Source organism: Dermochelys coriacea, chromosome 9 (assembly GCF_009764565.3).
Source record: "Dermochelys coriacea isolate rDerCor1 chromosome 9, rDerCor1.pri.v4, whole genome shotgun sequence".
Lineage (NCBI taxonomy): Eukaryota > Metazoa > Chordata > Testudines > Dermochelyidae > Dermochelys > Dermochelys coriacea.
Genome location: NC_050076.1, coordinates 43,059,373 through 43,072,987, shown reverse-complemented (window position 1 = coordinate 43,072,987; position 13,615 = coordinate 43,059,373). Strand labels below are relative to the sequence as shown.

General features: G+C 45.7%; 1 protein-coding gene across 31 annotated transcripts in view; it reads right to left on the bottom strand.

Moving 5' to 3' along the window:
- The window catches only part of PER2 (period circadian regulator 2), a 73,098-nt gene extending 62,737 nt beyond the window's left edge, over nt 1-10,361 (bottom strand). For 5 of the 31 annotated variants that reach the window (XM_043492617.1, XM_043492620.1, XM_043492643.1 and 2 more), the window contains exons 1-2: nt 9,961-10,028; nt 9,197-9,272 (exon numbers count right to left, since the gene is read on the bottom strand). The gene's annotated coding sequence lies outside the window, so the exon portion shown is untranslated. Of the gene's footprint in view, nt 1-9,196; nt 9,273-9,960; nt 10,048-10,245 lie in introns of those variants that run through there. The other 26 variants (XM_043492618.1, XM_043492632.1, XM_043492640.1 and 23 more) reach the window with 22 other exon arrangements.
- Nucleotides 10,362-13,615: the final 3,254 nt, after the last annotated feature.

Below are 13,615 nucleotides of genomic sequence, written 5' to 3'. Positions count from 1 at the left end.
CCACCAAGTGGCAGGAAGTGGAGCAACCCGGGCCCAACCCTCTCCACTCTGCCGGGTGCCAAAATGTCTACGGCCAGCCTTGCTGTTCACAGGCACATTTCCACAGAAGCCAAAGATAGTCTCCACATATGTCCCATGCTAAGGCCTTGTGTACACTGCCACTTTACAGCGCTGAAACTTGCATTGCTCGGGGGGGGGGTGTTTTTTCACACCCCTTAGCGAGAAAGTTTCAGTACCGTGAAGTGGCAGTGTAGACAGTGCACCAGTGCTGGTAGCTACTCCCCTTGCGGAGGTAGTTTTTATTTTTATTTTTATTTATTTTTTACTGTCGCTGGTGCCGCAGCAGTGCTTTAACATTGGTAGTGAAGACGTACCCTACGTTATAATCCCTCCCCCTCAAACATTAGGCTATATACTGGTAACTCTACGGTTACTCATTCAGTAGATTTTGTATTTTTCACTATAAACCATTTAAGCTCACATTTAAGTCAAAACTGCATTTTTGTTCATTCATTTATTTTTATTCAGGGCAAGGTTATTCATAGATTCCAAGGTCAGAAGGGACCATGGTGATCATCTAGTATGACCTCCTGTACAACACAGGCCATAGACCTTTCCTGAGGGGCAAAAAAAACCTAGAACTCATCTTTTAGAAAAAACATCTAATTTTGATTTTAAAATTGTCAGAGAGGGGAATTAATCCACCACAACCCTTGATAAATTGTTCCAATGGTCAGTGACCCTCACAGTTAAAAATATATGCCTTATTTCCAATCTGAATTTGTCTAGATTCAACTTCAAGTCATTGGATCATATTATACATTTCTCTGCTAGACTAAAGTGCTCATTATTAAATATTTGTTCCCTATGTAGATACTTATAAACTGATCAAGTCACTCCTTAACCTTCTCTTTGTTAAGGTAAATAGACTGAACTCCTTGAGCATATCACTACAAGGCATGTTTTCTAATCCTTTAATCATTAATCCTCTTCTCTGAGCCCTCTCCAATTTATCAATATCCTTCTTGAATTGTGGACACCAGAACTGGACATGGTATTCCAGCAGCAGCCCCATCAGTTGCAAATATAGAGGTAAAATAAACTCTCTAATCCTACTTATGGATTCCCGCTTATGCATCCAAGGTCCCACATAAGCCCTTTTGGCCACAGCATCAAGCTGAGAGCTCATGTTCAGCTGATTATTCATTATGACCTCCAAAAATTTTTTCAGAGTCATTGCTTCCCAGGACAGTGTCCCTCATTGTGTAAATATGTCCTACATTCATTGTTCCTAGGTGTATACATTTAGCCATATTAAAATGCATATTGTTTGTCTGCGCCCAGCTTACCGAGTGAGCCAGATCGCTCTCTATTAGTGACATGTCTTCTTCATAATTTACCACTCCTCCAAGTGTGTGTCATTTGGGAACTTAATTAGTTAATGTCTTCTTCCAGGTCATTAATAAAAATGGTTAAACAGCAGAGGGCTAAGAATGGAATCTGTGACTTCCGCAACCTCTATGACAGAATTGCAGCCTTACGGATAATTATTAGGCCATACCATAAGTAAAAGGTACTACTTCAAGCTTGGTTGATGGCAATGTGGAATGCAAATTGAAAAAGTTACAAGCCAATCCTGAGTCTGAAGTGATGGTATGATGGAGGCAAGCATTACTACATCTTGAAGCCGATGCTATGGAGGCATTGTTCATTCTCCTCAAGTTTAAGTGGTTAATGACAACATGACAAATCTGCTGCAACCTTGCTCTGTTGTGGGCTATTGCTTCCCAGTTGCTGGAGGCAATATGACATGCTTTCAAGTTTGACTTCAGTGTGACTTTATATCATTTGTACTGACTACCATAAAGAACGAGTGCCTTGCTTTAGCTGACCATAAAACATAGCTGTAGATATTCTCGAGTCAGCAATGTGAACTGGGAGCCGAGCCCAGACCAGTACAGCTGAGTTTTTATGAGCACATTTGAATGCCAGATATCTGACTGTGATAAAGGATTTTGATATTGGGATCTTGTCCCACCACCTGACCATGCAAACTGATCAAAGACGGCGCATATGGAACCAAACAAGTTTCCTAATGTAGCATCCATTTGTTGTCCATGTCTCACAACCATATAGAAGCGTTGCAAGTACAACTGCCTGACAAACATCTAGCTTTGTGCTTATTTTGACACCCACAGCATTCCACACATGGTGTGACAACATTCCATGCAGAGCTGCCCTTGGCTGTGCAATGAGTAATCTCATCCTTAACTGCGGCATTCTGACACAGCATACTCCCTAGGCAGAAAAAATTCTCCACAGACCTGAGAAAATACTGCTGACCTTAATTGGGTAGATGTGTGCATCCCGCAGCACAGGTTGGTAAATTCTTCAGTTGTCTTTAGACTGATTGTGAAATGAATACAATTGACTTCATGAGTGAAATGATCAGTTATAAATTGAATGCCATCAATCAACTGAGCAATCAGCTCAGTCATCAGCAAATAAAAGCTCCTTAAGAAGTAATTCTGCCACTTTTATGCATGCTCAAGTGTTGCGGATTGAACTGCAGAACTGGATAAATTCCCCCATCAATGGCATAAAATGCATCCATAAGCATAGCTGGAAAAAAAAAAATGATGGAAAAAAAGCATGGCAACCAATATACAACCTTGTTCAGTGCCACTGGTGACCAGAAATGGGTCTGATATCTTGCCATTTTCCACAACTCTGGAGAGCACCCCCATCAGGAAAAGGCTGAATGACCAAAAATTAAACATTAAAATAAGAAACAGCTTTGCAGGATGCATTTCTAGAGTCCCTCATGATTTACAGAGTCCAAGCTTTAGCTGAGTCAAAAAATACCAAACAAGGACGATGGTTTTGCTCTCGGCACTTTTCCTGAAGCTTATGGGCTGTGAAGATCATGTCTACAGTGTCCCATCCAGAGGGATATCCATCTATACTGAAACTTGGGAGAGAATGGGTTCCACAAGATGGGTGTTAATTCTATTCAATATGACCCATGAAAGAATTTTCCCAGCAACAGAGTAGGGAAATGCCATGGTTTAGGATCGGGAAATGCCTCAGTTTTTGGCTGGGATGAAGATCCCCCTTCTTCAGAAAGAAGAAATAATGGGAGTAGAAACTCTTGCCCCTGTATTCTTGAAGAATTTTCCACCTAGGAGCTATAGAAAACAAAAAGAAAAGGAACAGTATCCAATGAAGTGAGCTGTAGCTCACGAAAGCTTATGCTCAAATAAATTTGTTAGTCTCTAAGGTGCTACAAGTATTCCTTTTCTTTTTGTGAATACAGTCTAACACGGCTGCTACTATGAAACCTGTCATAGAAAACAAAAAGGCCACTTTTTTGTCAAAAGGCTCTCGTGAGATGAGTTGCAGAAGAAGGAAGACGGGTGTGGGGGGCAAGTAGAAGACAAGAAAAGAATCTTTAGCACCCATCTGTTAGTTACAATCTCCACCAATACCTCCTGGAAGCAGGGGAAATTGGTTTCTGAAAGTCGGCTATGCAGAAGATTCCAAGCTTGAATGCCTGGGGGCATATGCACACCTACAGATCCACAGCAACTCATATTTGAAGAACCACCTGATTTCTCTTATTACTAGAAAGAAAAGTAATTCAACAACATAAATTATTGTTAAACCAAAGTGTATAAAGTGCATCCACAATGCCTGCATAAGGATTTTTAGCATGTAAAGGCCACCTGATTCCTGGTGACTGTCTAGACAGTCAATGAATCATGCTACTTAAGTAACCCTTGACACAATGAACTCCTGAAACAAAGTGAGTAAATATCGATTCTACAAACTGTATAATTACATATTTAGACTAACTAGTACATGGACTTCATACTGTATGAATGTATTCATCCAGCCCTTATGTCAGTTTAAGAGCACAATGTAGTCTGGTACAATGTCAACAGCCACAGCACTCTCAAAACAGCTAGCAAGTAATGAAAATGTGTAAGATTATATGAACCTACTAAATTTTATTTTTTTCAGTGGAGTGTGTAAAGAGCTTTACTGTAGCCAGAAGAAAATGATTAGTAAAAAAATGCTTTACAAGCTGCAGGACCCCAAAAGCAGGGAAGAGGGGGGAAGGAACTGAAATGGATGAGGCTAGGATCTGAAAGAAACAGCCTTAGTTTCTGTGTCTTGACCTACCTCTACACTAGTACATTTGTTGGTATAACTTGTGTCTCTCAGGAATGCGGGGAAAAAAACACCCCTCTAAGCAACATAAGTTACACCAACAGAGGCACCACTGTGAACAGCGCTATGTCAGCAGGAAATGCTCTCCCACTGACATAGCTATGCCACTAGTTGGAGGTGGTTTAATTATGTTGACGGCAGGGCTCTCTCCAATCGGCATAGAGCAGCTACACAAACAGTCTCACAGCAGCACAGCTTCCTCGATACAGCTACGTAAATTTGCTCATGTAGACATGGCCTAAGAACGACAAAGAAAAGGTGATAAGAAACCAAAAGAATAGAATGGGAAAAGAAACAAAGGGCAGATATAGAAATGAGCCTCCGCACTCCACCACAGAACCCAGTTGGAAATCTTGGTAACCTACAGACACTCAGAATGGATTCATTGAACTTAGAATCAAAACTTGGGAGGCACAAAACTTTAAACATAACATCTGTTTTATTACTATGTATCATAATTGCTAGGTAACCAAGCATTGCCAGTAAAGAAGCTTGTGCCCAGTATTACAAAATGCGTTAAAGAGAACACGCTGTTCCCTTTTAAAATGGGCAATTATGAGTACAGTGAAACTACTGTCAATTCAGATGAATTACTAATAGACTAAAAAGAAAAGGAGTACTTGTGGCATCTTAGAGACTAACTAATTTATTAGAGCATAAGCTTTCGTAAGCTACAGCTCACTTCATCGGATGCACTGAGCTGTAGCTCACAAAAGCTTATGCTCTAATAAATTTGTTAGTCTCCACAAGCATTCCTTTTCTTTTTACAGATACAGACCAACACAGCTGCTACTCTGAAACCTGTCATTAATAGACTAAAGGAGCTTTACAAAAAGCACAAAACCCCCTTTATAATGCAAAAAGATTTAAGGAATACGGAAAACACAAATGTAATTTCTTTTAAACTCTGTGTCAGCCTAGGCTATCAAGGATTAACATTTTTCCTGGTCATCAGGAAACCAGAGAAAATCCCACCTCATATTCTCAGCATTCGCACCCCTCCTTCTTCTTTATTTGTATTTACCCAGGAAATCAAATACCAAATTCCCAGTCTACTTAATAGGATACCATCTCATGCAGAGGAAAAACTTATCAATATAAAAAGATAAAAAGATTTCCTTTTAAGACAGAAATGTTTCCATCCAAGTAAATAGCAAACACTGCCAAAAGTACTCAAAGTTTCCAAACGTTACTGTAACCTGCAGTGGTGTTCAGCCCTGCACCACTATCATCTCTAGATTTTTACTTATGTATTCTTTTTAAAAAGCTGTACTGCAGTATTTGGGTGGTATTCTGATGTGGTTTCTCATTAACTTCATTTTCTTGCAGATAAAAATAAATTCTAGATCTAGAGAGAAAACAATAAAGTAGCCTCAAATACCTAAATAAACAAATAAAAAAATATAGAGTGATGAAAAACTAGTTTACTGATTTCTGCAGACAGCTGCTATTCATAAACAGGAGAAATCATACTGAATGGTACATCGGTTTAAAAAGAAAAGATCATAAATACCTAGCTCTTTAGCACTTACAAAACTGTCTTTAATATATGTGGAATGCATAATTATAAACATAGGAATATTTTTAAACAATGATAAACCACTCAAACTGCTCCAACTACTGTAAATGTGTTAGTAGCTCAAGGTCACTTGACATATGGCATTACAACACAATGGTGGTAAAAAAATATGATATACTAGTAGTGGTAGAACACTCCTGCCTTCTCTTTGAAACTAATAAATAATGTTCCTGTGCGGTTCACTTACACTACAAATCCATCTGTGGCAAAGAACCTAGTTACAACACACCATAAGGCAGACAGGCTGTTAGTCATATTCCAGGGATGGCCAAGCTTACTGACCCTCTGAGCCACATACGACAATCTTCAGATCTTTGGCCCTGCAAGGGCATGCCTGCCTGGGCTCAGGGCTTCAGTCCAACTCCTGCTGAAGCCCTGTGCCCTGGCAGGTGCACCCTGCGAGGCTGAAGCTCTGAGCTACCTTCCCTGCTGGGCAGAAGCCGGAGGCGGCTTATGGGGAACACGTGGGAATCATGTACCCCCTAGATTTTTGCCAGGGTTTGCTGGCCCCGTTCTGTCACATGGTGCCATTTCCCCCCCTCCCTACCGCATGCAGCTGCTAGATCCAGCAAACTAGAGAGAGGCAGTGGCAAAGAGCTGGGAGCTGCAGGGAGAGCTGCTGCTTTTGCTGTTGCTTCTCAAGGTGGAACTAACACCTGGGAATTGCAGGCAGGGGCTGCTGAGGGTAAGAGGGAAGGCATGCCTGGGAGGGCATGACTCAAGCGGTATAGAACCTTTAAATTGTGTCCCCCAGCAGGCATCAGTTGTCTCTGGCCGAATCCCCTAATCCCACAACCTCACCCCAGTCTGATAGGCAGAAAATGGCGGTGGGGGTAGTGGGAGCTCCATGAGCCACATTTTATCTGTAAAAGAGTTGCTGTGGCTCATGAGCCATGGTCTGGCCACACCTGCCATATTCCATAACCAGGGTAAAATCTGTAATGGTGCAGAACCAGGGCCCGAGTACATAAAATTTAGCACATGTTTAAGTCTTTTTAGGAACAGGACCTTAATTTGACACTGTTATGCCATGTATTAAGTCTTAGTATGGCTGCTACACATATAGATAAGGATTTGGATATCTCAGTAAATGCTCAGATGGCAACCACTATCATATTAGCATGTTCTGGATTTATTTTCCTCATCCTTGAGATATAGACGCCAATTCCCAGAGGTACTAGTAGTATTGAAAAATGTTAACTAAACAGGTATGGCATAAACAGTCTCTATGGCTAAAGGAACACTGACAACTTGAAATCTTGTCAGTTTTAAAAAAATGTATTCAGCAGCCTGAGGTACTACTCCCGACTCCATGCCAAATTTGATTTTAGAATCATTGGTTTGGTTTTTCTTTTTCTTTATGTTCTTTCCTTAGTTGCTATATGAAAGTCACTTCTATCGTTTCCCTGTTGTCCGTGTGGGCCTACCTATCTATATACATTCACACGTGCACAGAGCTGTCAAATGAGCAACATAAAAAACAAAATAACTTTTTCCTCTCAACTTTCAATAATAGTAATCTTGAAACAATAGCAGAAAAAAAGAGAAATGTGGTATTTTAGTTGATGGTGTCACTTTAAATAAACCTTCCATTTTACTACAGAATTAAAAACATTTTCTATTTCCTATGTAATCTACTAAATAATGACAATATTAGTATAATGTAAAGTTGTATGACCATTTTTAATGAAAAATAATCAAGCAATTAAATATGTAAGGTTGTGGAGTTTAGAACTTTACATATCTATTTTAGAAAGTCACTTATAGCACAGGTCTTCAGACAATTAAAAAAAATATAGTCCTTTAAAATCCTGCTAATCTAATCTCTCAACCGAAAAACAGTTATTAAAGTCCCAAATAATCTGTTTTGGTGTCCAAGTTAGAATACACCATAAAGCAGAGTTTTTCAAATTTTGGGTCACTCCTGTCAGCGCCACCGACTGGGACATTAAAAGTCCCATCGGCAGTGCTGCCCAGCTAAGGCAGTCTAGTGCCTACCCATTTTGACACTACGCTGTGCCCCGGAAGCGGCCAGCAGTGGGTCTGGCTTCTAGGCAGGGAGGCCACGGGGCTCCGCGCACTGTCCCCACCCCGAGCACCGGCTCCACACTCCCACTGGCCAGGAAGTGGGGGGGGCATGGTGCCTGTGGGCGAGAGTCATGGGAAGCTGCTTGCACGCCTCCGCCTAAGAGCCGGACCTGCTGTTGGCTGTTTCTGGGGCACAGCAAGGTCTGCATGCCAGGACAGGCAGGAAGCCTGCCTTAATACCCCCGCTGCGCCACTGACCAGGAGCCACCAGAGGTAAGTCTGCACCCCAACCCCCTACTGCAGCCCTGAGCCCCCCCAAACCTGGATCCCCCAACTCATCCCAAGCCCCACCCCAGAGCCTGCACCTAGAGCCCTGACCCCCTCCCAGACCCCAACCCCCTGCTCCAGCCCAGAGCCCACTCCCACACACTGAAATCCTCATTACTGGCCCCACCCCGCAGCCCTCACCCCCAGACCCCAACCCTCTGCCCCAGCCCTGAGCCCCTCATCCCCAGCTCCATTGGGTCATGTGCATCAACAATTTTCTTCAACTAGGTCCCCAGAAAAAAAGTTTGAAAACCACTGCCATAAAGCCATCTTTTAGAGATGCTGTTGTTGGCAGGACCACAGTGTAGCTAAATTCTCTCAAATTATAATTTATTCAGTGTATTACTAACTGTCCATTATTAAACGTTATTAAAAGAAATACGTACCAGTTTTGTCCATATAGTTACATTAAGTGAAGTTTAGCCATTAGTATGGTTTTACAAAGACTGTTTATGTACATTTAAGGTAAGTAATAACATCTCGTAGCTTTGAGACAGTTTGCTTACATACATAAAAAGCAACAAAAAACAAAGCATCTTCTTGCCTCATATGGTTTATTTAATTCTGTAGTGGAGATTCAGCTAGCTAGTACAATCTTTTGTCTCCACATTTTAACAAATAGAGATTTGCATGCATACACTGAAGATTTAGCAGCTCGCAAGTTAAATTCTATCTAATTTGCATTCTGAATTGATATTTATCATTTATCTAGTATTATGCATATTTAAAAGCATTTATGATCATTAACATATATAAATGCCACCTGCAACATACAACTCAGCTACAATATTGTACAATACTCCTATTGGAAAAGCAGGATCCAGTATAACATACTTAACAGGAGACAGCAGAGCTTAACAAAGAAAGTCAGCAACAGCTAGATGTTAAGGTCACATTTACCATCAGTTTAAGTGCAAGTGAAGCCCTAAATGCGATTAAACAATAACTCTGTCCCATCATCCTGCCTCCTAATGCCAGACTCCAAGGATTAGAGCCACCTGCAGTGCCACAGCCTAGCTGGGAACTCACCTCTCACAGTACAGGGAGGATCTTAGCCTCATTGCAGAGCCAGAGCAATTACTTTCCACTCACCATGGAAGAGGAACTAGATAAGAACCATACATCACAGGGAAATAGGGACATTCAGTGCATACCCCTCTGTATAGACAGCTACCACCACCTTATAGACACACACATCTCTGCCTCCCTAACACTGCCATACATGCACCCACTGCAAACCCACCTTCCCACTCTCCCTTCAAGCAGCTCCCATCATCCACTCATCCCACGCTCCTCTCATTCACCCGGCCCCTAGCCCAGCTGACTGCATCCTCAATCCGCTTGCCCCCATCCCGTAACCAGCCCCGCCAGGCTCCTGCAGCCTCAATCTCAAAACCGGCCCCGTCCAGCCCCTGCACCCTCAATCCCCTTGCCCCAATGCCATAATCAGCCCTGCCCATCCCCCCGGCACCCCAATCCCATAGCTGCCCTCACCCATCCCCCCACACCCAAACCCGCTCACTCCCAATCCCATAACCGTCCTCGCCCCGCCCCCGGAACCCCAATCCGCTCGCCCCAACTTCCCTCAACCAGCCCCCCCCCACTCACCCACCCCATACGGAGCAGGGGGCTCCCTGCGCTCGGACCCGGCGCTGCAGCCGACCCCCCGATCCGTACCGCACCCCCCTGCCAAGCCCGCCCGCCCGCCCCTCAGACGCGGAGAACGGGATACTCCCCCTAATCCCTGGGCACGGTTACATAACGAGGAGGGGGACCCACCGCCCCTCACTCACCAGGCGCCCCGGCTCCTCACAACGCCGCTGACCCAGCAAAGCGCCGACTTCATCCACCCAGAAACGTGACTAAGACACCTCCCCGCGCCGCCGATTGGCCGGAGAGGCACCGCCTCTGCATGAGCCAGGGGGCACCCGCCACCCCATTGGCTCCGGCAGACGTCGTTCATTTTACATAAGCCTCACGTGTGACACCATGTTTCACTACAAAGCGGGCACGGCCGCTTCCGGAGTAACAGCCTCGTATTCGGGAGCGACGGTCCGCCGCAGGGCCGCAAGACTCGCCCCTCCGCTGGGCTCGCCAGGGCACTGCACAGCCGTCAGCAACGGCTGACTAGGGCAGCGATTGCCTCACGGCTAGAAACGCGGGGAGACCCCTCCCCACCTGAAACTGCGGCTGACGTCACGGGGGCCGCCGAGGGCAGGCGCGACGGAATCGACGCGTGCGCCGGGGGGAGACGAGGCTCCGCGTGCGCTGGCAGGAGGGGCGGGGCTCCGTCCCGACGGCTGCCGGGGCCGGAGCAGGAGGGCTCCGGCATTGGCCGCCCAGGGCCGGGTCCTTGGCTGCCGGGTGCCTCGGTCTCCCGTCGCCCTGTTCTTGGCGGGGTGGGCCCTGTGTGGGAGTGAGCCCCAGGGGAACAGCCACCGTAGACGTGACATGTTAATGCATGGCAGACTCTTTATCTTGAAGTAAGCCAAGAGGTGACCAGCCCTTTCCCGCGCTGACCGGGGAAAACGAGAGCACCTGGTCAGCCCCCCCCCCCCCCGTGGGGTAGCACATGCATGCTCGCTTCGCCGCGGGGGGCGGGGAGGGTTTAAAAACAAAAACACTTGGGGGGCAAGGGCTGCCTTTTGCCAGCTGGGGGTACTAGGCCTCGCCCCATCCTCGTGGAGACCTGGAAGGGACCTGGAGAGGGCATTTAGTCCAGCCCCCTGCAGTGAGGCGGGACCAGGGGCGTTATCCTAGACCAGGGGTGGGCAACCGACGGGCGTGGGCCAGATCCAGGCCGTCAGGGCTTCGGATCCGCCCCGTGGTGCCGCAGGCCGCGTGGCGCTCTCGGAAGCGGCGGGCACCACGGCCCGGGGAGAGGGCTCGGTGTGTTGCCCTTGCTTCCAGGCACCGTCCCCCGCAGCTCCCATTGGCCGGGAACGGGAAACCGCGGCCAATGGGCGTTTCGGGGGAGGTACCTGGAGGTGCGGCAAGGGCAGCACGTGGAGCCCTGTGCCCCACCCTCCCCCAGGGGCCGTGCAGGGACCTGCCTACCTTTTCAAGAACCCAACCAAGAAACAGATCATTTTGCTTGCAGCTCTGTCTTTTCTATGGCTTAAGGTTAAAAGCAGGGTATTGTTTTGCATGGTGATTGTTGTGCATTTCAATAAATATTTAAAAGAGAAATACTGTATGTGTGCAGTGGGGTGAGTTAAGGTTACTATGAAACTCTTAAAAGAGTTTTGCTCCTTTAAAATCATGAGCTAGTTTATTATTGGCACCAGAACAAGTTACTCTTGAGGCCAAAATCAACCTCTCATTTTTAGTGTGGGTTTGGCATATGTTCATCTAAAAGTTTTCCACTTTATGAAATTTATTATTTAATTATCACACACTTACATCATCCCCAAGCAGTTTTTCCTCTCAGAAGAGTTGTCAAAGTTCTATATTGCATCCTGCTTGAAGTTTTATCTAGGGCCCCACAATCCTGAAAGGCAGACCCACAAAATCTCACTAAAGTTAGTGGACCTCCACCTGGGCACAGTTTCCCCAAAGTTTTCTGTCTGTGACTGTGAACACAGGGTGATCCTGGCTGCTCTTCCTCTTTTTTCAGGGCCCTGCATATCTCTTCACAACTGCACTGAACACCTCTGCCCTTTGGGCTTTGAAAATCACTAAGCTTTTATTTAACTTGAGTAAACAGAACAACAGCTTTTGGTAACCCTTCTTATTAGGGTATATCTACACTGGCAGAGTTTCTTCACCGGCAGTTACATCGCCACTCAGAGAGCGCTGAAGGAAAACCGCTATTGTGTGTTCACACTGTCAGCTGCCTGCGCAATAGCTTGTTCAGACTTGCATCGGCTTTCAGAGCAGTGCACTCTGGGCAGCTATCCCACAGAGCCTATCTGCCTCTTTTTTGCTGCTAAGCGTTGTGGGAAGGTGGAGCAGGTCTCAGGGCATCCTGGGTCCTGTCCCAATGCCCCATGATGCATTGCTTTGCATCCCAGAAATCCCTGTGCTTCTGTCTGCATTTGGCACCATCTTTCAATGGTTTATGTAGGAATGGCTCTGGCTCTTCAGTCTGTAGGAATGGATCCTGCCCTGTTGACAAATATGCTGCTCGTTCTCACTAACACATCATGAGTAGCAGTGGAGTTATTCCTTAAACTACAAAGACAAGAGGTGTCTAACATTGATCTCACTGCTTTTGGGCTCAGGAAACGAGCAGTGAGTGGTGGGATCACATCGCCATGCATGTCTGGGATGACGAGCAGTGGCTGCAGAACTTTCAGGTGAGGAAAGCCACTTTCAAGGGACTGTATGATGAGCTCGCCCAGCCCTGTGGCACAAGGACACAAGAATGAGAGCAGAGGTGCTGTTGAAGAAGCATGTGGGGATTGCACTGTGGAAACTGGTTACTCCAGACTGTGACTGATCGGTCACTAACCAGTTCAGAGTAGGAAAGTTGACCACTGGACTCATGTTGACGGAAGTGTGCAGGGCCATTAATTGCATCCTGCTGTCAAAGACTGTGACTCTGGGCAACGTGCGTGACTATATGGATGGTTTTGCACAAATGGTCTTCCCTAGCTGCAGAGGGGCAATAGATGGCGCGTATATTCCAATTCTGGCACCAGACCACTTAGCCACAGAGTACATTAATCAGAAGGGGTATTTCTCGATGGTTTTCTAGGGACTTGTGGATCACCATGGGCGTTTCACGGACCTTAATGCAGGCTGGTCCAGAAAGGTGCATGACGCACGCATCTTTCAGAACACTGGCCTGTTCAGGAAGCTGCAAGCAGGGACTTTCTTCCTGGACCAGTAGATCACCGTAAGGGAAGTTGAAATGCCCATTGTGATCCTGGGAGACCCTGCCTACCCCTTAATGCCGTGGCTCATGAATCCATGCATGGGGAACCTTGACAGCAGCAAGGAGCGGTTAAACAACAGGCTGAGCAAGTGCAGAATAACTGTTGAGTGTGCTTTTGGCCATTTAAAGGCCTGCTGGTGCTGCCTATATGGGAGGCTGGACCTGGCCAATGACAGTATTCCTATGGTTATAGCTGCGTGCTGTATGCGCCTTAATATTTGTGAAGGGAAGGGTGAAAGCTTCACTTAGGGCTAGACCACTGAGTCTCAGTGCCTGGAGGCTAAATTTGAACAGCCAGAGACCAGGGCTAGAGGGGTGCAGCAGGGGGCCATAAGGATTAGGAATGCCTTGAGGCAGCAATTTGAAGCTGAAAGCCACTAATATTTGTTGCTATGCTCAAGAGTGCAGTGCTTGTAATGCTAGGAGATGATTGTGATTGGTGTGGATGATGCACTGTGAAGGTTTAAGAAAATTGCCTGTTGCTTTGCAGGGCTATATTTGCTTTCAGTTAATGGAATAAAGATTGCTTTAAAACCAGAAAAATTCTTTTGTTAAAAAACAATAACTGG